Genomic DNA, 11,840 nt, shown 5'->3' with positions numbered 1-11,840 from the left:
AAATAATTTGCAAAAAAATCTAAACCTGTTTTTGCTTTGTCATTATGGGGTATTGTGTGTACATTGAGGGGGGAAATGATTTAGTACAGTTTACAATAAGGCTGTAACGTAACAAAATGTGGAATAAGTCAAGGGGTCTGATTACTTTCCAAATTGACATACGAGACGTTTGACCTCAATGTCACCTGATGCATGTTCTTCTGCATTATGATTTTTCTAGCCAAGTTACAGGCTGTTGAGAAATAACATTCTCAGCATTAGTATAGACCTATTTTTGAACCAGTGACTTTTCAGTTACTGGCCCAATGCTCTAACATTTGTTATTTTTATTGTAATGTAAAAGTATTTCAGTGTTTAGTATGACTTTTTAAGAACCTGTAAGACCAATAAACTGAACTACAATACAGTTCAAAATATATACTAATATGCAGAAATCGCTAGGCTCTCCTGGTTTAAAAAATATAAAAATGATTTCACCTTTATTTAACCAGGTAGGCTAGTTGAGAACAAGTTCTCATTTGCAACTGCGACCTGGCCAAGAAAGCAAAGCAGTGTGACAGACAAGAGTTACACATGGAGTAAACAATAAACAAGCCAATAACACAATAAACAAGTCAATGACACAGTATAAATAAAGAAAGTCTATATACAGTGTGTGCAAAAGGCATGAGGTAGGCAATAAATAGGCCATATGAGCAAATGATTACAATTTAGCAGATTAACACTGGAGTGATAAATGAGCAGATGATGTGCAAGTAGAGATACTGGTGTGCAAAAGAGCAGAAAAGTAAATAAAATAAAAACAGTATGGGGATGAGGTAGGTAGATTGGGTGGGCTATTTACCGATGGACTATGTACAGCTACAGCGATCGGTTAGCTGCTCAGATAGTTGATGTTTAAAGTTGGTGAGGGAAATAAAAGTCTCCAACTTCAGCGATTTTTGCAATTCGTTCCAGTCACTGGCAGCAGAGAACTTTAAGGAAAGGCGGCAAAATGAGGTGTTGGCTTTGGGGATGATAAGTGAGATATACAGTGGGGAGAACAAGTATTTGATAACCTGCAAAATCGGCAGTGTTTCCTACTTACAAAGCATATAGAGGTCTGTAATTTTTATCATAGGAACACTTCAACTGTGAGAGACGGAATCTAAAACAAAAATCCAGAAAATCACATTGTATGATTTTTAAGTAATTAATTTGCATTTTATTGCATGACATAAGTATTTGATACATCAGATAAGCAGAACTTAATATTTGGTACAGAAACCTTTTTTTGCAATTACAGAGATCATACGTTTCCTGTAGTTCTTGACCAGGTTTGCACACACTGCAGCAGGGATTTTGGCCCACTCCTCCATACAGACCTTCTCCAGATCCTTCAGGTTTCGGTGCTGTCGCTGGGCAATACGGACTTTTAGCTCCCTCCAAAGATTTTCTATTGGGTTCAGGTCTGGAGACTGGCTAGGCCACTCCAGGACCTTGAGATGCTTCTTACGGAGCCACTCCTTTAGTTGCCTTGGCTGTGTGTTTCAGGTCGTTGTCATGCTGGAAGACCCAGCCACGACCCATCTTCAATGCTCTTACTGAGGGAAGGAGGTTGTTGGCCAAGATCTCGCGATACATCCATCCTCCCCTCAATACGGTGCAGTCGTCCTGTCCCCTTTGCAGAAAAAGAATGATGTTTCCACCTCCATGCTTCACGGTTGGGATGGTGTTCTTGGGGTTGTACTCATCCTTCTTCCTCCAAACACGGCGAGTGGAGTTTAAAACAAAAAGCTCTATTTTTGTCTCATCAGACCATATGACCTTCTCCCAGTCCTCCTCTGGATCATCCAGATGGTCATTGGCAAAATTCAGACGGGCCTGGACATGCGCTGGCTTGAGCAGGGGGACCTTGCGTGCGCTGCAGGATTTTAATCCATGACGGCGTAGTGTGTTACTAATGGTTTTCTTTGAGAATGTGGTCCCAGCTCTCTTCAGGTCATTGACCAGGTCCTGCCGTGTAGTTCTGGGCTGATCCCTCACCTTCCTCATGATCATTGACGAGGTGAGATCTTGCATGGAGCCCCAGACCGAGAATGAATGACTGTCATCTTGAACTTCTTCCATTTTCTAATAATTGCGCCAACAGTTGTTGCCTTCTCACCAAGCTGCTTGCCTATTGTCCTGTAGCCCATCCCAGCCTTGTGCAGGTCTACAATTGTATCCCTGATGTCCTTACACAGCTCTCTGGTCTTGGCCATTGTGGAGAGGTTGGAGTCTGTTTGATTGAGTGTGTGGACAGGTGTCTTTTATACAGGTAACGAGTTCAAACAAGTGCAGTTAATACAGGTAATGAGTGGAGAAAAGGGGGGCTTCTTAAAGAAAAACTAACAGGTCTGTGAGGTCTTACTGGTTGGTAGGTGATCAAATACTTATGTTATGCAATAAAATGCTAATTAATTACTTACAAATCATACAAATGTGATTTTCTGAATTTTTGTTTTAGATTCCGTCTTTCACAGTTGAAGTGTACCTATGATAAATTACAGAACTCTACATGCTTTATAAGTAGGAAAACCTGCAAAATCGGCAGTGTATCAAATACTTGTTCTCCCCACTGTACCTGCTGGAATGTGTGCTACGGGTGGGTGTTGTTATCGTGACCAGTAAACTGAGATAAGGCTGAGCTTTACCTAGCATAGACTTATAGATGACCCTGGAGCCAGTGGGTCTGGTGACGAATATGTAGCGAGGGCCAGCCGACTAGAGCATACAGGTTGCAGTGGTATAAGGTGATTTGGTAACAAAACGGATGGCACTGTGATTACTCAGCAAACTGGATGCAGTCTGAGTGTTGTAAGCTATTTTGTAGATGACATCACTGAAGTCGAGGATCGGTAGGAGTCAGTTTTACAAGGGTAAGTTTGGGGCGTGAGTGAAGGAGGCTTTGTTGCGAAAACGTAATTTCAGTTTGTGACAAAACAAGCAAATGTAAAGTGTAGAGAATCATTGTACCAGCAAAACCCTAGTGGCGCAGCGTTTCAAGGCACTGCATCGCAGTGCTTGATGCATCACTACAGACCCGGGTTTGATCCCAGGCTAGGTCACAACCGGCCGTGACCAGGAGACCCACGAGGTGCCGCATAATTGGGCCAGGGTCGTCTGGGTTAAGGGAGTGGTTGGCCGGCTGGGATTTTCATCGCACTCTACCGGCTCCTTGTGGCGGGCCGGGCGCCTGCAAGCTGACGGTGGACGATGTTTCCTCTGACACGGTGCGGCTGGCCAAAATATTGGATTTTCAGCTAGAGTACAAAACAAAGTAAAACCAAAACTTAAGAACGGGACGCATGAAAATAGCACACACAGAACAGATCTACCGCTTCTTAGACTTGCTTTCAATGAGAATTACATATTTATAACTCACGTTTCAATGTCAATTTGGTCAGGTCGCCCAAAACGTTACATATTGTAGCTACACTGTTTTAACCAGTATTTTTCAGTTACACGCTCTAGTGATGGGGAAACAAAGCTTCCTGAAGCATTGAGGCCTTTGAGCCAAATGTCGAAAATAGGTAAATTAGACACTGATCAACACAGTGTACTCAATAGTGTCTCCTGCTGGTCAAAAGAATTTAGAGCAGACAAATTATACACTGCTCAAAAAAATAAAGGGAACACTTAAACAACAATGTAACTCCAAGTCAATCACACTTCTGTGAAATCAAACTGTCCACTTAGGAAGCAACACTGATTGACAAATTTCACATGCTGTTGTGCAAATGGAATAGACAACAGGTGGAAATTATGGGCAATTAGCAAGACACCCCCAATAAAGGAGTGGTTCTGCAGGTGGTGACCACAGACCACTTCTCAGTTCCTATGCTTCCTGGCTGATGTTTTGGTCACTTTTGAATGCTGGCGGTGCTTTCACTCTAGTGGTAGCATGAGACGGAGTCGACAACCCACACAAGTGGCTCAGGTAGTGCAGCTCATCCAGGATGACACATCAATGCGAGCTGTGGCAAGAAGGTTTGCCACTGGCGCCCTGTGCTCTTCACAGATGTGCTCAGTGTGAACCTGCTTTCATGTGACAGACGTGACAGTCTGGAGACGCCGTGGAGAACGTTCTGCTGCCTGCAACATCCTCTAGCATGACTGGTTTGGCGGTGGGTCAGTCATGGTGTGGGGTGGCATTTCTTTGGGGGGGATGCACAGCCCTCCATGTGTTTGCCAGAGGTAGCCTGACTGCCATTAGGTACCGAGATGAGATCCTCAGACCCCTTGTGAGACCATATGCTGGTGCGGTTGGCCCTGGGTTCCTCCTAGTGCAAGACAATGCTAGACCTCATGTGGCTGGAATGTGTCAGCAGTTCCTGCAAGAGGAAGGCATTGAGGCTATGGACTGGCCCGTCCGTTCCCCAGACCTGAATCCAATTGAGCACATCTGGGACATCATGTCTCGTTCCATCCACCAACGCCACCAACACCACATTGCACCAGACTGTCCAGGAGTTGGCGGATGCTTTAGTCCAGATCTGGGAGGAGATCCCTCAGGAGACCATCCGCCACCTCATCAGGAGCATGCCCAGGCATTGTAGGGAGGTCATACAGGCACGTGGATGCCACACACACACTATTGAGCCTAATTTTGACATCTTTTAAGGACATTACATCAAAGTTGAATCAGCCTGTAGTGTGGTTTTCCACTTTAAATTTTGAGTGCGGCTCCAAATCCAGACCTCCATGGGGTCATAAATTTGATTTCCATTGATCATTTGTGTGATTTTGTAGTCAGCACATTCAACGATGTAAAGAAAAAAGTATTTAATAAGAATATTTCATTCATTCAGATCTAGGATGTGTTATTTTAGTGTTCCCTTTATTTTTTTGAGCAGTGTAGATTCAGAGATTCTAAACCCAGAGTTGCAACATCGAGACTTCCGGGAACGCTTGAGAAACAGACCAAACATACCAGGCCGCTCCACACGCCAGCCAAGCTCGATCCACTCCAGCTCCACTCCGAGACAATGTCTTAAGTAGTAGAACGTGTTATTATTCCAACCTCGTGAAAGGAACAAACTGACATGTTAAAAACAACTTTATATCGAAGGAGTGCCTTCGTTTTGTCCACAAAGTTGACTAAAGTGACTTATTAGGAATTTTCAAATGTGACTTCTCTACGTGGCCATCAATGGGAATTGTCTTTCTCAGTCATGATTCAGTTAAACTGCAGAACCTAAGTACTACTGTAACTGCAGTCAAAAGCCTGCTTCCAGACCAGAACCCTGGCCCATTAGCTTGCCAACATCAGCACAACAGGCAAAACGGTTTCCAATTGTTACCACTGCCACAAAGCCAAAATCGTAAAGTCATGAAAACATTTGCCTTTTGGTTGTGTGCTGAGTGATTAACCAAAATGTTGGTTATTTTTCGGTTTTTAATTAAACAACGTCATTACATTTAGTAGATTTTTTTTCTATGAGCTCAATGTGCATATCGCAGTTTCTTTAGAGCAGAGATTGCTAACCCTGTAATGCCTGGGTTTGGCGCTACCTGACCCAATGCATAGTGCCAACTGTACAATTTGATGGAAGAGAAATAATGGTCTGGGGCTGTTCTTCATGGTTCAGACTAGGCTCCTTACCAGTAAAGGAAATTCTCAATGCTACAGAATACAATTACATTCTAGACAATTATGTGCTTGCAACTTTGTGGCAACAGTTTGGGGAAGGCCCTTTCCTGTTTCAGCATGACAATGCCTCAGTGCACAAAGTGAGGTCCATATAGAAATGGTTTGTAGAGATCTGTGTGGAAGAACTTGACTGGCCTGCACAGAGCCCTGACCGCAACCCCATAGAACAACTTTGGGTTGAATTGGAATGCCGACTGCGAGCCAGGCCTAATCACCCAACATCAGTGCCCAACCTCACTAATGCTCATGGCTGAATGGAAGCAAGTCCCCGCAGCCATGTTTCAACATCTAGTGGGAAGCCTTCCCAGAAGAGTGGAAGCTGTTATTGCAGCAATGGGGGGACCAAAACCATATTAATGGCTATGATTTTGGAATGAGGTGTTCAACAAGCAGGTGTCAACATACACTACATGACCAAAAGTATCTCTGCCTGAAAATACATGATCTAAAGCCTTGTTCACATTGGCAGTTTGAAGTGACTAAATGTTTTTTTTTAATTGCTTATCCGATTTGAATCTCTTCTTTCTCCTTCAGTCTGAACAGCCAAAAAGCCAATGGAATCAGATATTTCAAGTCACATTTTCCGCCTTGGTAGGTGGTTAGATGTCATATACAAATCTGATTCCTAGCATTGCGACTTGTGTCTGAATGGTCAAATCTGATTTATTTGCCCTGAAATGGTTTTTAGATTTTTTTTGGCATATCTTGTTTCTTGCTAGCTAATTTATTGACAGTTTGACAAGAACATGTGAAAGCTAACTAGGTTATTAATAAACTTACACATTAGTGAATTTGCTAAACAGGTACCCAGCTTACTGCTGTGGTTAGCCAAGTTGGATCATCTTATCCTTTTAGGCTTTAAAAAAGTGTTCTTACACTATGATTTCGAACATTCAAAAGATGCCAGAGTTTCCGACTTGGATGACCATTCAAAACGATTTTCCTAGTCTGATCTCGCTTTCCCCCTCTGAGGGAGCTGATTTAAATGAGTAAGCAGCTGATGTGTCAAAAAGCTGCAAAACATTATCAGGCAGCTGGTGCTCATAGCAAGCCTCACCAGACAGCTTCAGTCCATATCGAATGTACAGGATGGAGTTAAGGGTCTGCAAGGACATGCGATTTCTAAGTGGCAAGGACAACACAGACACAGCAGCCATGGCAAGTTCTTGAAACGGGTTGATATCAGCTGCATCCCTGAACTTCCAAATCTCACTCCAGATTCCCAGTGTGTTTTGTGTCTCATTCCATTTACTAAGCTGGATGGCACGCCATTGCTGGACAATCTTGTCTATCTCTGCAGGGGAGTAGCCAAGGAGCTTGGCTATTTTTTAAAATTCCTCCAGGGCTCTTATTGTGCTTTAGAGTTTCCTCCACATTGAAAACTGACATCTACTGCAATGCGTCGATGTTGTCCGGCAGTCTCACTCTCAACTCATTAGTGAGGGAGATGGTGAAGGCAACACACCGCTTCGATGTTGTCCGGCAGTCTCACTCTCAACTCATTAGTGAGGGAGATGGTGAAGGCTACACACCGCTTCAATGTTGTCTGGCAGTCTCACCCTCAACTCATTAGTGAGGGAGATGGTGAAGGCAACACACCGCTTCAATGTTGTCTGGCAGTCTCACCCTCAACTCATTAGTGAGGGAGATGGTGAAGGCAACACACCGCTTCGATGTTGTCCGGCAGTCTCACTCTCAACTCATTAGTGAGGGAGATGGTGAAGGCTACACACCGCTTCAATGTTGTCTGGCAGTCTCACCCTCAACTCATTAGTGAGGGAGATGGTGAAGGCAACACACCGCTTCGATGTTGTCCGGCAGTCTCACCCTCAACTCATTAGTGAGGGAGATGGTGAAGGCTACACACCGCTTCAATGTTGTCCGGCAGTCTCACCCTCAACTCATTAGTGAGGGAGATGGTGAAGGCAACACACCGCTTCGATGTTGTCCGGCAGTCTCACCCTCAACTCATTAGTGAGGGAGATGGTGAAGGCAACACACCGCTTCGATGTTGTCTGGCAGTCTCACCCTCAACTCATTAGTGAGGGAGATGGTGAAGGCAACACACCGCTTCGATGTTGTCTGGCAGTCTCACCCTCAACTCATTAGTGAGGGAGATGGTGAAGGCAACACACCGCTTTCGGACATTGTTTTCATCCTCAGGCGCAAGGTGGAGCTCAGCTGCCTTTGACTCAAAGAGGTAACCAAGGTACGGTTTGGGACTGATGTATCCATCTATTGGCCCTTTGAGTACATCAATATTTGCCAGTGGATTCAGCACCCTGCTGCTGCTCACAGACTTGATCAGACTAACCAAGCTGTCAAGTAGCTTAAGAGGATCTACTTGCTCTCCCTCAAAAGCCTTGATGGCCAACTGTACCTCACCCAGCACTGACTTCACAAAAGTCAGATACAATATGTTTTGAGGATCACTGTACCAGGAGTATAAAACCTCAGCCATGTAGCAGTGTTCACTGGACTTGGTGACTGCGAAGTGCAGCCTAAGCTCCTACCACTGGTCCAAAATGCGTGAAACCGTGGGTTCAATGGAGAGCCAACATGTGGCACACACCTTGGCTATCTGTAAAGGTTTCCCCCACAGTTGATGGTCTCATATATGGCCTTGTAGGCCTCCCTGCGCTTTGGAGACACTGAAAACCAGTTATAAGTCTCTCGTACCAAGTACTCCTCACTACGGGGGGGGTGTCATTGGAAGCATGACTTACAGCAAGCGGCAGAGAGTGGCACACAGCGAATAAGAACCAGATATTTGAGGCCATACTCCTCCTTCAGCACTTTATGGACCCCATTGTTAATCCCCGTCATAACAGAGGCATTGTCAGTCCCTCTCCCCAGGAGTTTCTCTTTTTTAAGACAACACTTCGAGGAAAGCCACAACAGCACGGGCTATAGATTTGACATCTCCTCCCTCCAACTCAACAAGCCCCAGAAATGTTGATACAATTGTCTGCTTGGTGTCACTAAATTACCTTATCACAACCCCCCAGGTACTTAGAAACACTTACATCCGTGGACCCATCGAGGAGGAGGCTGAAACGCTGGTCACCCACATCTGCGACCAACTTTTTCAGAAAGTATGGTGCTAGAACACCATTAATCATTTCTGTGCACTTTGTCCTGTGCATTTTGAAGTGGGTAGCAGCAGTGGAGTCTGAGAAAGCAGCTCTACATGCTTCTCCAATGTGATCACATGCCAGCATGGAACAGTGTTCAGCGATAGCTAATGCCATGGTGGCCCCTTTTTTGCAGAGTCAATTTTTTAAACCGTAAATGGCAGTTTGTTTTGGGTGGAACTGTTAAGGCTTTGCCTTTTGAGTATGTTTTTGAGATGCCATGTGTTTTTTACATCACTAAGTTTGGCGTAGAAATCAGCCTTACAATATAGGCAGTATGCCCATGTATCATCTCCAATACACGGCTTCAACCAGCCTTTGAATTCAGGGTTTGATTCCTACTCCTTTCTGTATTTTTGAGTGTACAGTTTAGACATGAGCTAGCCAGCTAGATGTTTAGCGTATGTCACAAAGAGGCACACACAGTGGACAAGGTGAGTAAGTGACTGAGGCCGTGCGAGTCAAATGCATAGATTTATTTTTGTGCAGTGATTTATTTTAGACAAAGAACATTTTGCATCCCGCCCTGGGCGGGATCAGCCAGCAGGGGATGGGGCCCAAGGCAGCACCCGTGGCTCATTGAGAAGAGTAAGAAGAGTAAAACGATATGTGCTTTCACGTCAGTCGCAAAGTCTCCAATAACACCAGAAAGTCGCTAGATTTGTTGCTAGTCGATTTTTTGAAAATGTGTCGCTAAGTTGGCAACACTGCACAACATTACTAGTTACATGTTTCTGGCGGCATTCTTTCATTCACGTTACACACATTGAAATAAAGGACACAAAGAACCAATTTAGGGTTCTTTAGCAATAAATTGTCCAACAACTCACTCTGGGTCCTCTTCTGGCTCCCAGCCCTCCAGTTCTTTGAGACAGAAGAAGCACTTGGCTAAGTCCGGGCCAGAGTATATGCGAGCGGAGCGAGAAGCGAAGCTTGCCCAATTTTACTGGAGTGCGGAGCGAGAGACCCAAAGGCTGGCGTGTCGGCCTTCTCGCCCATTCCAATTGTGCTCACATCACAAGCTCAGGACATGCCAGGCCCCGCATGCGTTTGTAGTCTATGTGTGTGGTGCTGTAGACCCTTGCTTCAGCTACTGTCATGGAGTTAGCTAAATATTTTCATAAAGAAATTGATAAAACACACATGTGCAAAATCAAGGTGACTTACAAAGATGAGGACCGAGAGCAAGAAAGGGATGTTTGACTAAAATCTAATCATTTTAAACCTTGCTTACATTTGTATACGATCATGTGTCTCTCTATTATGCGTGGGAATACTTGGGAACAGATTTCTTAAATTAAAATCACTGAGCTGATTTCCTGGTGTTTTTGTAGTCTTTTATGTTTAACAATGAAAATTCCACAAAGGTTTTTTTGTTGTTGCTCGGAATACTTGGGGGGTCAAATAAAACCACCAACAGCCAAATTCAGCCCGGGGGCTGCCAGTTGGAGAACCCGGCCCTAGTCCCACTTCAATTTCCATACCACCCCAATAGATCCACAGTCGATGCAATCGCCATCGCACTGAACGCTGCCCTATCCCATATGGACAAGAGGAATAGCTATGTAAGAATGCTGTTCATTGACTACAGCTCATCGTTCAACACCATAGTACCCTCCAAGCTCATTATTAAGCTTGGGGCCAGGGTCTGAACCCCACCTTGTGCAACTGGGTCCTGGACTTCCTGACGGGCCACCCCTAGGTGGTGAAGGCATGAAACACCTCCACTACGCTGATCCTCAAACAAAGGGACTCCACAAGGGAGCATGCTCAGCCCAATCATCAAGTTTGCAGACGATACAACTGTACTAGGCCTGATTACCAACAAGATACAGCCTACAGTGAGGAGGAGGTGAGGGCCTTGGCGGAAAATAACCTCTTCCTCAAAGTCAACAAAACGAAGGAGCTGATCGTGGACTTCAGGCAGCAGAAGGAGCACACTACCATCTACATCAATGGGACCGCAGAGGAGACGGTGACAAGCTTAAAGTTCCTCGGCATACACATCACTGACAATCTTAAAATGGTCCACCCACACAGTGTGGGGAAGGCACAACAGCGCCTCTAACTTCAGGAGGCTGAAGAAATTCAGCTTTGCACCTAAGACCCTCAAAAACTTTTACAGATTCACCATTGAGAGCATCCTGTCGGGCTGTACTACCCCCTGGACAGCAACTGCACTGCCCTCAACCGCAGGGCTCTCCAAAGAGTGATGCGGTCTGTCCAACGCATCACAGGTGGCACACTGTCTGTCCTCTAGCACACCTACAGCAACCGATGTCACAGGAAGGCCAAAAAGATCATCAACATCAATCAACATCAACCACCCGAGCCACGGTATGTTCACCCCTCTATCATCCAGAAGGTGAGGTCAGTAAAGGTGAATCAAAGCTGGGACCGAGAGACTGAAAAACATCTCAAGGCCATCCGACTGTTAAATAGCCATCACTATATGGCCATTAAATAACACACAGCGGCATTTAAAATTAATTTAGAGGCTATATTTAGAGGCCTGTGAGCTAGGATCTCTTTAAGGGGAGGCCTATAATAAATAAATCAAACATTATAAAACACAAATAGAGTTCTAAAATATTTCCATTGTGTGAGCCTAAATTGCAATGCCTACAAGTTGAAGGCCTATTTTTTGTATTTGGATAGGCCTAAATGAAACGTTTAATTATTAATTACTAAAGACCTTAATTATGATACTTTTGAATACACACACGGATTTCAATAAACAAATGAATAAGACTGTTCCGTTCTCTTTGATTTAGTTCCTATTGCCACTCAGACAAATGACAGAATGGATGTCAGACTGACTGAACTGAATGAAGGATGATTTAAATGATCAAATATGTTAGAATGATGAGTTGCCCACATCAAGCATGCTCTGCACTTTATTTGGCTAGTAGGCAAATGGGCCTACATTAGAGTATAATGACTATAGCTGCATGCCTTCAGAAGGGCATCTTCTGAGGCTGAGGGGTGCTTTTCTGAAGGCTCATGGTGTTGCATGGAGATCACAAGCTCTT

Source organism: Oncorhynchus mykiss, chromosome 20, assembly GCF_057628025.1.
Source record: "Oncorhynchus mykiss isolate SJ-2025 chromosome 20, ASM5762802v1, whole genome shotgun sequence".
Taxonomy (NCBI): domain Eukaryota; kingdom Metazoa; phylum Chordata; class Actinopteri; order Salmoniformes; family Salmonidae; genus Oncorhynchus; species Oncorhynchus mykiss.
Note: the sequence above shows the minus strand (reverse complement) of the source record.